Source organism: Callithrix jacchus, chromosome 3 (genome assembly GCF_049354715.1).
Source record: "Callithrix jacchus isolate 240 chromosome 3, calJac240_pri, whole genome shotgun sequence".
Classification (NCBI taxonomy): Eukaryota; Metazoa; Chordata; class Mammalia; order Primates; family Cebidae; genus Callithrix; species Callithrix jacchus.
The window spans coordinates 135,791,253-135,805,660 of record NC_133504.1 but is presented as its reverse complement, the minus strand read 5'-3'; the positions used below and the strand labels follow the sequence as shown (position 1 = coordinate 135,805,660).

The following is a 14,408-nucleotide window of genomic DNA, read 5'->3' as shown; positions in this document are numbered from 1 at the left end:
TCGTTGCCCTGTAGAGGAACAAGCATGTAGTTGGTGTTCAGTAAATATTTATTAAATGAGGTGAGTGAATGTCTTCCAGACCAATTAAGTTGTTCTTCAAGGAAGCCTGTTAGCTGTTTGAAGGCTTCTGCAATTTTTCTTTACTCTTTTATCTCATATGTTGATTTATATTAGGATCTAGGACCATTTACACTATTTTAAACATTACATCTCCTATCTTTATATAAGCTTGCATTCAGAATTAATGTCTGTACCCCAAGAAAAAACAGTGTTTGGGTATATCAATGAGGAGCTTTCCAATGAAACAGTTACCTGCATTTTCTTTAATGAACATTAGAATTAGCAGGGCAGAAAAGACATGGAAATTCCCATTACAAACTTATTCATTGCCTTAAGGCTGTTGGCTAACAGTTTATTCTTAACTGTATAGGAATGTGTTCTTATTTGTTGGATAAATAGAATATATGTGTGATGATTTTATTTTTACACACTGTTATTCTCTTCATACTTAATTAACATATTTAATTTTAATATTTTAACATTAAGGAATACATTAATTATTTAATTTATTTTAAACAATTATTGAGCAGTTCTTTAGGCAAGGCACTTTTTAGAGGGCAGACCAATAAGGCATAATCTCTGGCTTTAAGGAATCTATTTGTATGCTAGTGAGAAAATTGGGCAAGTGCTATCAGCAGTCCACAAACAGCTATGGGAACATGAGGGGAAAAATTAATTTCAACAAGGGAATCAATTAAACGTTCACTGAAGTAGGTGATGTTAGACATGGACATTTAAAGATGAGGAAGATTTCCATTAGGCTGGTAAGAATTATGTGACACTCTCTGTGAGTTTAGTATAGGGGTTTCCATTTCAAACTAAATGGGAAGTAAACGAAAGCATCAGGTAGAGATCAAACTATTTGCTTTATGACTGGTAGATCTCAGTTCAAAAGAAAAGTTGGACTTGCAGCTAAATGGTTTTTTGAGTGCTTCTCCTCTAGAGTCAAAACTTACCCTAACCAAAAGAGAGAAAAAAACCAGGTCCTAGAAATTTTACACCTTTCTTTTGCTAAATTGAACAATATGAAGGATATAGACATCAATGACAGACACTTGAGGTTCTACCCGACATTTAATCTCTGCTTCTCCCTTGGGCAGCAGCAACTGAGGAATGAAGAGATTTTCTAACATGTTTTTGTCTTCAAAGTACAGGTTTCTGTATAAGAGGGACTTAGAGTTTCTTCTAACAGTATTTTTCTAAAGAGAAACTTGCCTAAATTTTCTAAGATATGTATGTGTAATAGTTAAATAAGGCCTTTTGGTTCTAATGTTGGCTTTTCTTTAAAGCCATCATTTTGTTTATAAGTAAAACTATTTAATGTCCATTTTAGTCCCTCCTTTCAAAGACATTTTAAAGGAAGTCATGTTTGTACTAGTGGAAATCTTGGACAAATAATATTAAAAAGATATAATGTTTGATTTGTGAATGAAACTCAGGGTTGATTTTAATACAGTCATCATAAAGTAAGTCAAAGGACATTATTTCACTGTGCAATCTAATAAACCGAACCACACTATTAAGATCCACTTACATTCAATTTTACTTTACTACTAAAAATGTTTTTTTGAACTACTATCCTTGGATATAAGAAATGTTTCTATGGTGAAGGTTAATTTGTATTGGCAATTTTAAATCAAGTTGTTTGATAGAATGAAAAGACTAGGATCATATATTGCTATCAGGTCTACCTAACTTTTTCTATCTGTCATATTTTATCGAGCAAATATTTGTAGGTTATGGACTTGAGTGTGAGACCTTAGGCTGTGAAAGTTTATTAGCTGACTCCAGTTATACTGATTTATGCAGTAGTAAATATGATGAAAGGGGAGGGATTGTGTTTTATTGGTAAGAAAAACAGTAGAACAGAGGAGATTAGACTTGTATTTTAGGTCATTCACTCTCTGGGACATACTTCCTTTATAAAAATGTTTCAATGATATAAATGCCTGCTTAATAGAATATAAATATATATCAATTAAACAGTATTATAGAAGAGTTGCAGAACTGAATTTTCTTTCTTCATAAGGCTTAATAGGTATACAAGTAATGAAGAAAACTGATCTTTCTCTTTGTCTCCTCAAATAGATTTATGCATGTGTAAATACATGTGTGGTATGTTCTCTTATATTATGTGAATTTATATCTATAATGCTGAGAAAATTAAACTAGCATTTATTTTTTAGGGTTATTGTGCAATGATAAAATAAACTCATAAAAAATAGCCAATTAAAACCCATTCTTGGATTTCTTGCATTGGAGTGGCTGTAACCTCAGTCAGTAATTGGGAACATGCAGATGGACTCAGTCCCCATAAAAACACAGTCTCTGACTCGATAGAACCTATGGGCTCTGGAAGAGATAAGAATGATACTAGGGATATTAAATAGTGGGTCAGAGAAGTAGACAAATTGATCATTTTCCTCTAAATATTTGCACTTAGAACTATGATACAGTTTCAGTGATGACTTCTGTTCCATCTTCTGCTTTTCTACTGGTTTATTTCTGCCATTCATTTTTGCTAATTATGCTATACTGTTGGTATTTTTTTTGTAATGGAAGAATGTTTGCTTAGAGATGAGTGAAGGATTCACTAAATGGGGCACTATCCACACAATTTTCTTTTCTCTACTCTTCTGCAGATACTGCATGAAGAACTGGGCTGCAAACTGGTGAGTGGGTTGGGCGGTAGGACATGAGGAGACAGCATCTTGTACATTCTTTCTCTTTTTTTCCTTCTTGTTCTCTTCTCTCTGAAGCACATTCAATTTTGCCATCTTTACTTCTGCTTCCGTTGCCAGACTGTCAAGGACAGCTGAAGAAAAATCAAATAGACTTGTGGATCAGTGCTATTACACATGTAAGGTTATTAGCCTCAGCCGAACCTTGAGTACTGCTCAGCAAATCCTTTCCTCTGTTTCCCAGGCATCTCCCTTTCTCATCTATCATGCTCTTCGTATTTGCATGTGCTTTTCTTTTCCAGAAATACCTATTAAAAAATTTATTCTCCAAATAAAGCCTACTCATCCTTCAAGACAAGACTGGAATGCTAGGTCAATTTATGGAGCTTTCTAGTATGCCACTTCCTCCTGCCCATCTTCCCCATGTCTGGTCCCCAGAAGATTTAGTTTCTTTCTTTTCTATACAATGCAAGAAGCATTGTCATTATTGTTTATGCCTTTCCCACATGCAGTTACTGGAGACCATGTCCATGCCTCATTAATTGTTGTCTTGCCCAGTACTTGGCACATGGTTGGCATTAGTTTAGGTTTGTTTAGTAAATCAGTGCATGTGAATATGTTGCCAGTCTCAAAATACCGTTTGCAAGATAAGTGAGAGCCATCATTTTCACATTTGTCACAAATGTTTTGCTCTTTATAATTATCATACTGTATTTTAAACACATCACTGTGTAGTAATAGCATTAAGTGGTAAACAGATGGAAGGGTGAAGAAATAGTTCAAGTGATAATCTTAGTTCCCTACTTTCAGATAGGCAATAAAATATCTTCAGGCAGATAGCTGTCTGTCCTTATTTTTCCTCTTTATTTTCTTTTACAAGATTTCTCAAGTTATAGGCTTCTATATATCTGTGAATCCTCTGCCACAGTTTGTTAGCATCTGATCTGTAGCCACCGTTATATTAGCTTTCTCTGTGTTTCCCACCCTTATCATCACTTTCCTTTGCTACTCTCTATTGCCTCCTAACTAGGACCCCCTTCTATGTAAAATCTGTAACTCTTTTCAGACCTCATTTTTGTCAGCCACTTGCCAGCTGTTGAAGCAACAGCTGATTTTTGTTATGCAGTGAAAGGGTGGGGCCCTTGGCTCATAGCTGCTAAGCTTCTGGTTCTTTTCCCTCACTGCCTTGAAAGCCCAAGTCCCTTATTACATAAAATAGCCCAGCTGCTATCTGTCTTGTAACAGGTGATCAGGGAAGAGCTTTCTGTGGGATGATTAATAACAAGAGTAGTTATGAGAGTAGCTGGATGGTGCCCGGCAGAACTTATATCAAGCACTGGGGCGGTTTTGTCCTTGCTATGTTGCTGTACATTAGGGGCTCTTAAAAGAGATATTTTATGACAAAATTTACAAACTTACTGGAGTCGATGATTTGCATGTAGCCAAATTGTTTAGTTTCACCATACATTTAAATTTAGATGTGTTATTTAGGTTGAAACTTAGCAATATTGGCTTTGAAGACATCCAAGTATAATGTAAATTTTATTTGTGTCTTATTTTTGTTGCATTATAATTTTAATTTCGTTATTTTCCAGCAAAATGAAGTTAACTATACCCTAAACAACAGATTTATGATAATAAATTTTCCTATATAATATTTTAAGCAAAATGAGGTGTGTGTGTGTATGTATATATATATATATATATATATATATATAATAAATCTTAGCATATATTCCAAGTCTGAGCCATCCCCCTTGACATATATATGTATATGTACATATACATATTTTTTAATATGTACATATATATATATATATATACACACATATATATTCCTTAGTTAATGTGGACTCTTACGATGATCCACATTAACTTGTGAATTATTTCACTTTCACTTTTTATATATGTGCATATATAAGAAAAGCTGCTCTTCAGAAAAATAACATATATATGGTGGCAAGGGGGATGGCTCAGAATTGGAATAAATGCTAAGATTTACTAGGATTACTGAATGTGTGCTTACAGGATTCATCATGTGCTTACAGGAAAGATATTCAATTTTTAATATATAACACAATACAAATTAATGCTACCACTAATGGATTGTCTTCCAAGCAAACGTGATATATAATAATATAACAATGTGAGATTAATATTTTTTAAATGAAGATAAATTATTTTTTCTGTAAATTTTAGTTTCAGGCATTTTTGCCATGAGCATTATTGGCTTTAAAACTATGATGAAAAGCAGTCACTTTTTTCTTTAGCTAAATGCATTTAACCATTAAGTTATCATTTATTTATTGAGTTCTCATAACATTTCAGATACTGAGCTACATCCTGGGGATAGAGTAGTGGGTACAACACATAAAGAGCCTTCATTGTATTCTGTTGCAAATCAGAGAGTGCTTTTTATAAATAGAAACCCTGCTGGTATATGTTCTACAGACCAAGATATATATGATAATTCGTGTAATGTAGATGGTATAAACATGATTAGCTACTTTCTGAAAATTCTTGGGGCATTTACTTTTTGACAACACAAATTATATGTCTTGGATAAATACGTTGTCTGCATAGGTAGTGATGGTAGTTTAAAATATTTCAAACGGCTTATTTTTTACCTTATTTCCATCTATTGCCACGATTTAAACTTGCCCATCCCTCCACATGCAGAATGGTAATTAGATATTGACCCTTTTCAAGCAAATTTCAGTCCGTTGTAAAGGTTTCTAATTAAAGAATAGAAGAATATTTGTGATAGCATTTACCTTCTGTAGTTTTATATTTTTCTACATTTTTTACATTCAAATATATGATTTTCTCTTCCTAACTCCCGTATAATTTAGGTTTACAAGAAATTGTTTTCTTTTCTTTCTTAGACATTAAAATGAAAGTAGAATGTATCAATGATGTTAAGAATAATAATAGCTATAATTCATAGATCAGGAGCAATTGTCAAGAATGATACCAGAATCATACATTGTAGTAGCCACAGAAGTTATCCTGTGATGTTTCCTTGCTTGTAGAGTTAATAGCAAAGAAACCAACCAAATGAATTCCCAACTTATGCCTTGAAGAAATGTAAAACCATTCAAAGCAAAATTAATTTGATTTATGTTTTACAGCTATTTTATTTACTCTAGATATCACCGCACAAGAGGAATATAGTAATTTCATTTGAAGTTTTAGAGGGGGGATCTGCTGCTGTATGTGTGAAATGTGGCATTGACTCACTGAATTGAAACATTCTCATTTACTTGTCTTTGCTTCTTTAGCAGTTAGATCAAGTGCTGCCGTAGAGTAAATTTTATTTTATTTTTTGCCATTCGCATAGATTTTCAGATTATCTTCTAAAGCAGACCCAGGGTGAGTTGTTGAAATGCTTCATTTAAGAAAGTTACACATGACTAAGCATGCCCTAAATTGAAAAGTTAAATTAAATTATTGCTTATGTTATATTTCTTTCCAAGTATTGAGTCTGTACTAAACAACTCAGCAGTGATTTTTATTTTCACTGTCCTAGTCAATTTATTGTTTATTTAAGGTCCTTTAAAGAACAAATTTTATTACTATTTTATGATCAGCTCAGCTAAATGGCAAATACTGGGTTAATATTATAATGTTGACTATCTTTTAGTATAATCTAACATGATTTATTTGTATGTTGCTGACAAATGGGATGAAGTGGTTAATGGCTACAACATTTAGACAAAATCTTAAATGGTTTTAAAATTAGCTATCTTATATTAGTCTAAAATACTCTTTATTCTTTGAGATACCAATTTTTCTTTTAAAAGCACATCTAATCAATTTCAAAGTGAAGAAAAATAGAGTCTGAGCCAGTTTTGAAAATTATTTCTCCTTGAAATGTTCAGAGTGCTGGAATTTATTTTACAGTTCCACCTAAGCAGGCTTCTAGACTGAAAGGAAGGGAATGAAGAGTGTCTAAATCTGCTTTAGGAGAGAGCTTGTTTATTGAGCTGCACCTCGTTTTCCTTTATCTGTCACTACGTAAATAATAGGTCGAATTTCTTGGTTGGTTGTATTCTACGTGCACAGCATAAAGCTTGAGTGAACTAACTGTAGCAATTTTGATTCTTCTGTAAGCTTTCCTTTTCTTGCTAAGCTCTGTTCTCCATCTAACCTTCCTGTCTCCAATAGGATGCAAAGAGAATTATGAAGTTTAGACAATTAGAGTCTTCGTGTCTATCTTTAAGTTTATTCATTCGGTCTGAAAATGAAGTACAAGTTATTTTTTGTAGGATGAAATAGAAATAACAGTGAAGTGGACTGTTAGGAATAAATGGATTTCTTTTTCATTTTTGGAGCTTTCAACATTTTGTTCGGCAAAGTCTTTCTATAAAGGTAATACATTCATAATGATTAACTGTGTCCAACAGCAGTTATCAGAAAACCCAACATATCAGGGGCCTAGACAGTGCAGAAATGCATTTTTCTCTCTTGGAAAGAGAAGTTTAGCAGTAGGCAATGCATGGCTCTATATTGTCTTCACCATCTGGAGAGACCAAAGCTCCTGCCTCTCCCTCCTCCTCCTCTTTCTTCATTTTGATCCTGGTGTTCATTCTCTGGATCACCTCACATTAAAGATGGCTTCTGGTGCTACAGCTACCTCATCTACATTCCATATTGCATGAAGGAAATGAAGAAAGCAAACAGGGTAGACAAAAGAAATGTATTTTCCAGCTAATCAGCAGCTTTCTAGGAAATTCCTTACGTATCATTAGCTTGGATTTAATAATATGGCCACACCTAGCAGAAAACATTGGGAAATGTAGTCTTTTAACTGAATGTATAATGGATATTATGCACAATTACCAGTCACTGCCATTTTTTATTTCCTCATCTTGAGAATAAGCAAATGAGTGGCTTTCTCATGGTAGTTTTATGAGGATTGAGGGCGATACCGCATAAATGATTCTTAGGCCTGGAACATAGTAAACATTGGCGTGGTTCCTTTTCTAATTCTCATTTCCCTTACATTACTATAACATTAATGCAGCAGGAAGTCTCAAGGCTTTGTGGACTCTTATGATGATCCACATTAACTTGTGAATTATTTCACTTTCGGGACTAATATGTGCTTTGTTTTGCACTTGGTGTCTCCTTGCATTTTCTCCCTTCCATAATGTCTTACTCAGTGCTGGCTTGTAAGTATGTTCTGTCTTTATGCCCTATGTAACTAAGAATTGAGGATCAGTCACTCTTTGAAGTGGAAAAGGATTACGCATAGGGTTGATACATCTCTCCTCCTGAAATCTGGGGGACTACAGATTTCACTGAAGCAGCCAATCTACCTGAGGAAGCGAGAAGCTCTTTAGCAAAGAGCATTCAGTGACAGTGAGGAACCGGGGCGGCTTCAAGTGGGTCACAGTACTGTTTTCTTGTTAAAGGAGGAATTGGATTGGCTGATCATTGGGGTTCTTCTTTCTTCTTATATAACATGATTCTAGTAATTCCATTTTCCTCAGATCTTTTAAGCATACACAGGTTCCGGCGATGTTTGGCGCCTTTTATATGTAGACTGGATAGCCTGGGGCTGATCTGATGGCCTTGAAGGAGCTCTTATAATCGATACCATTTACTTTTGTTACCTAAGATTCTGACTTCTTTGTTTTTCTCTCTTAAATTCTAAGAATTGCAGATTATTCAGATTTGAACCACATCAAGTAAATATTACTAAAAGATTTAGTGATACTTACATTAGTACATTTTTGACATGCATGTTTGTGTAAGAACTGCATATTTGTTTTTCTCCCAAAAGAGCGTGTGTTACTAACAGCTGAGAAGTTACAGATAACTCCAGGTAAATACTGGTTCTGATATTTGTTAATTCTGTGCTTTTTGTCAAGTCGCTTAAATGCCGACTTAGTTTCCTCATCTGTAAAATGGGAATAGTTATAATAGTTTTTTAAATAGATTAAATGAGAGTGTTAAATAAAATCATAAATATGAAGCATTAACAATGTATCTGGAGCAAGAGATCATTAAAATTATTTCATTACTACTGTCTCCATTATGGAAATGAACTTAGGTGATTAATTTAGCTAGAGTGATAGTTCATTTATCTGTTGCTGTATAACAAACTTCCCAAATCTAATGGCATACAACAACTACTATTTTATTGTGCTTACAAATTATATGGAGAATTCTGACAGGGCAGTGAAAGTGAGGGCTTATCTCTGCTCCATCATGTCTGGGGCCTCAATGGGAAGGTTCCAAAGACTGAGTGGGTTGCAAAGGTCTGGGGCCTGGAATTGTCTGGAGGTTCTTTCACTCATGTGCCTGGTTTCTGGGCTGCGCTGACCAAAGGCTGTGCCTCGCTGGACTACTGACTAGAGAACCTACACATGGTCTCCCCATGTGACTTGGACTTCTCCCAGCTGATAGCTGTGTTTGGAAGGGGAACGCTCAGAGAGCAGGTGCATCAGGTGACCAAGAGGAAGCTGCATGGCATTTGATGACCTCACTTCAGACGTCAGATGTCCCATACCATCACTTTTCCCACAGTCTATTAGTTGAAGAATTCACAGCCCTCCCAGATTCAAGGTGGAAGGACACAGACGTTTAAGTCTTAAGTCTTCTTGGGACAGTGTCAGGCAACTTGTGGTCATTGCCAGGGCCCGGCTGCTCATTATGGAAGGATGAAAGATGACAAGGAGTAAACATGATTAAGTTTGAAAACAGTTGTTTTATAAATTATTCTTAATAATTTATAAAACTTAATCCTAGATTTTCATCTTATCAATCTTGGATCTTTATACTCTCAACTCTAGGATAAGCTTTTTTTTTTCTTGTTGTTTAAAAGTCAGTGTGATCCTCAATCAGTTATACTTTATTTTTCTTGCAGAAAGAAGAAGAATTTTTTTTTTTTTTTGGAGAAGGAGTTTAACTCTTGTTGCCCAGACTGGAGTGCATTGACCTGATCTCAGCTCACTGCAGTGTCTGCCTCCCAGGTTCAAGGGATTCTCCTGCCTCATCTCCCCAAGTAGCTGTGATTACAGATGCCTGTCACCATGCCCAGATAACATGTATTTTTAGTAGAGAAGGGTTTCGCCATATTGGCCAGGCTTGTCTTGAACTCCTGACCTCAGGTGATCCACCCACCTCAGCCACCAAAAGTGCTGGGATTACAGTCATGAGCCACCGTGCCCAGCCCCTATGGTTCTTATGAGGACTAAATTGCCTATTTTTAAAATGTCTAGATCAGTATCATGCATCTAAGTTCATTATGTGTACATTAAATTAAATAAAAATCATGTCTGTAGCTCCTTTTAAAAGCTATAAGAAACAACAGGAGGTAAATTATTTTTTACTCAGTATATTATTTACTAATATTTATTATTAACATCATCATTACACTATTTTGTCAAAAGATTTGAAGAACAAGTGACTTTTTGATAAATGTTTTAAAGTTAGATTCATTACAAACAAATAAGTGATTCAAATTTTTGAATGACAGTGAATGAATATTTTAAAACTTAGTTCTAGAGGCTGTAGTTATAATTGTGTTTCAGATGTAAATGTCTCATTAACTTACCAAATTGATCCCTGTTATTTGTTTGAAAGTGACAGTGCAATAATATACAATTCAGCTAATAGCTTGCTTTGTCACTGTATTTTAGACCCTTTCTAATTTCAGTTGTTTCAAATTAGTTGAACTTTTTTTTTTTTTGATCCTGGTAGCTTGATTCAAAATGTGACATTTTGGCACCCAGTAGTTAATGATACTATTTTAACTTTAAAAACAAAAAGGAAATAAATTTACATCTAAATGACCATAGTGTCATCTGCTCATCTTCAGGTCTGCTATTTAATTTTTATTTTTAATGACCTCAGACTAGGAATACCTTACACATAGGCTCATATCTGAAAATGATCTGAATAGCCAGGGTAAACTTGCCTTTTCTGAATGCTTTTTCTCCTCCCAGTGAGGTGAGGACACTGAGGTTAAGGTGTGTTATACGTGTATTTTTGGTTACTTATTTTCAGCCTAAGCCAGTTATATGAGAAGCTCTAATGGTTAACTTTGTAAATCATTCAAGAATCTGACTTCTTTCTCAAAATGTACCTGGGCCTTTAGGCAGGAGTCTACAGGTGATTGCGCCTGGATGTTTGCCTAAAGATGATTTAGAAAATTGGTTGGAAGCATTGCTCTTCCCCAGCTATCAAAAATTAACCTGCCAGAAATTTGCAAACACAGCAAAGTTATGATAATGATTCTGACTCGTGCACAGAATTTTCTTTTTCAAAAAATATAAAGCTAGCTATTCCAAATTCCAAAGAATCAGCATTTATTATTTGGTAATTTATTTTTATATTGGCGAATGAGTAGGACATTCATTACCAACCTCCATGACTGTCTCATACCTCTAGGTTATTGACTCAGTTGACTTATTGGAGGTGAGTAACCAGCATTCTCTTACTCCACTGATAAACATAGGGTCTTATTTGTTGGGAAAAAAGAGAGGAAAGCCTTTGTATCGAAGACTTACAGCAAGAGGAACGGTTGTCTGATTTCCAAACAGGCCAGGGAATATACTGTGTTTCAGGATCCCCTTGGGTATTCATTAAAGCATCCTGACTGTGTCACAGGGGTGAGAGACAAGAGAGCTGAGACAGGCCTACTTTGTAATATGTATACAACTTTGTTTATGTTCAGTTACACACACACACACACACACACACACACAATCCTACATATAATATATAATTATATAGAGAGAATTAAGCATATTTATAGACTTTCCAATTAATACCATTTGTATTACAAATTACCAAATTTATTTCTGGAATTACTTTGTAATGAAAGTGAGCTTCAAAGGCCTTGACATTTTGCATATAAGTTAGTAAATTGTTACCTCTGTAAGAGTTGCACCAGATGATCTCCAAATGCTTTTGCAGCTCTAAATCCCTATGAGTCTGTGAACCATGATTGTTTTCCCAAAATTAAGCCTCCAACTCTATGTTTTTTGGCCTCCGCTTAATTCTGAGTGTAAACATCTTTGTGAAAGTACCGTACAAACAATCAAGTAGCATTGCCAATAATCAGTAGTTGAGAAAAAGAAAGCTTGCTACTTTGGGCTCTTTTTATATTAACCGCTGCTTAAACTCATTATGCATTATTTCTTTTTCAGTTAGAGGAGTTCAACTACATTCAGCATCTTTGGGTTAAGTCAAGGTGAAAAAGCATTCACCACACAGTCCCCAGATCACTTCTAACCTGTAGAATCGTGAGTCATTTTTTTTCAGAAGTTTTAAAATGGGGATCATAAACTCAGAAGCCTCATAGGTTAAGTAGGTGTCATTAATGAGTTAGGGATATAGTGTGTAAGTGTTGCTAAATACTGACATTATTTTTAAAGAAACTATTAGTACAGATTTTTGTTATGAAAGTTTCTGCCTTCTTAGTGCTGTTTGAAATTATTTCAAAATCTTGAACATTTAAAAAGATAAATAAATGAATAAGAATGACATGGCTGTGCATAACCAGGTCTCTTCATTCTTTATCTTCTACCTTAAAACTGGGCATGCTCTTCAGCTTTATGCTGCTAGATATTCTGTTGTGAATCATTCCCCCTTATAGATCCCTCCTCTTGGGGATTTCCACTTACTCCCTCACTGCACTGTGTACAAGTGTGAACATGCCTGGAAACTATAATTACCCATGGATTTTGACAAAAGATCCTCAGTAGTTGTTACCATGCTTATTAACTTCCTGGACAAATTTTTATTTCCTAAATTAATATCAGGTTGACAGGCACCCAGGATGGATGCTGATCCTCTGGTCATCTGCACACTCAAAACTTGCTTTTTAAGACTGATTTTTCTTCCTGTGGATCAGCTCAGAACCTTTTACATTCTCTTCCAGTTTATTTTTTATCTTTCAGTAACATCCCTGCTGTTGACCTAATGTACACCATGGCGCCCAATGGTTACCTTCATTCTTATTATCTTTTAATTTTTTTAAGTAGAGGCATTTCATAATATGACACTCTTGTACTTTTTACATCACTGAATGAATGAGTTGGATAATGTACACAAACTAACCCAATAGCAGAATAAATATTATGAACATACATTAGATTAAAGGACGTTGCTTTGGCTCACATTAGAATGATGTTACCTGAATGCTAAATTTATTTGTTTCTGCCAGTTAAGGTTGGTTGATATCCCGTTATTCTTGAACACAGACTTGCTCACTTCAGTGAAATTTTTAAGGTGGAAGTTTCTCAAGTTAAGAATTGCTGTCTGAAGCAAACCTTATGGAGAGAAGTTATAGTATATTCAGACTGATACACTAGAGTTTTTGAAATGATTCAGTTGGTCTTCTTCTGAAATGGTTTTTGGATTCCTCTTACTAAACATTGGTTTGATTTTATTTCTGTAAAAAAAATGTTTTACTTCTCCACTGTATGGAGAAGACAATCATGAGTGAACTTGGCAATTGCCTTGTTAAAACCAGCTGGATGTTGTCAATTGCCTTGCTAAAACCAGACATGTATTGCCAAGCTATACATGTCTGATATTTTCTGAAAGAATAGAATCTACAATTAGAGATACTATCTTTGATTATTCACTCAGAAAGAGACATGTAAATTATTGTTTCATGTTGTCATGAAGATCTATTAAATACATTTATATTTCACATCAATGTTATGAAGTTCCGTTTTATTATTTTACAGAGGGGAAGCCGAGATACAGGAGTGGAAATTACTTGGCCACATCAAACAGGTAGGAAATTAGTCTTGGAAGTTCAACACAGAAATATCACTCTTAACCACTATCCTGTCTGTGTCTCATTATTTTATTTGAAATAACTTATGGTTAGTGTAGCCAGGGTACAATAAATTGTTTCCTAGCACCATACAAATCACTCCCTAATAAGTTGTTATGGAAGCTTTTGTAATAATAGTATAAAGCTCCTCTGTCGATATTTTGAAGAATTTACTGTTCTCCTTTTTTGTAAAGTGAATATGCATATGTCGGTATCAGCCTGCAGTCTTCTGGCTCCTCCCTAGTCTTTTAAGTTCCTTCAAAGATTACTGCAGTTATGGGATCTACTTTGCAAGCCCTCTCAAAAAATCTGGTTCTTAGTCAAATGGTCTAGGGGACTGAAATGCTTTTTCAATGAATGCGTGTTTCTCAGAACACATTTTTTAACCATTAACTTCACTTTTCCTTCTGATAAGTTTTTCTTCTGTTCTTATCAGTCACGTGGTCATTCTCAGAAAATTTTGACCCAACAACTGGTTGTTTGGCTGTTTTTAATCATCCTTTTCCTCATCCTTTACCTTTTACACCATTAATAACAAAATGTATGCTTCTTCTTTTCTTGTTATCTGCATGTTTGAGTATTGATTTAAACCATAGCAGCATTTGTTAGATATTTAGAAATTTTAAAACACATCAGAAACTATCCTTCTGCAAAGCTAACTAGAATTTATGAAAAATCTGAGTTTTTTTCTGAATTAGTAACAATAATGCAATAATTATCAATGTTGTTTTTTCTCAATATGAGCCAGTAAAAGGACTTGACATTTTCAAGAACATCATTTAAATTGTTCAAGATAGTTTCAGAGATTAGCATCCATTGTTATTTATTTTGTGTGAATAAATATTATGAGTGAATGAGTACCAATT

The 14,408-nt window shown here is 34.6% G+C and overlaps 1 protein-coding gene across 50 annotated transcripts in view; it reads left to right on the top strand.

The window, feature by feature from the left end:
- ADGRL3 (adhesion G protein-coupled receptor L3) overlaps positions 1 to 14,408 on the top strand; it is an 850,050-nt gene that overhangs the window by 42,572 nt on the left and 793,070 nt on the right. For 16 of the 50 annotated variants that reach the window (XM_078367176.1, XM_078367169.1, XM_078367167.1 and 13 more), the window contains exon 2: positions 13,451 to 13,499. The exons of the other annotated variants lie outside the window; for them this stretch is intronic. The gene's annotated coding sequence lies outside the window, so the exon portion shown is untranslated. The remainder of the gene's footprint in view (positions 1 to 13,450; positions 13,500 to 14,408) is intronic. 50 annotated transcript variants of the gene reach the window in all.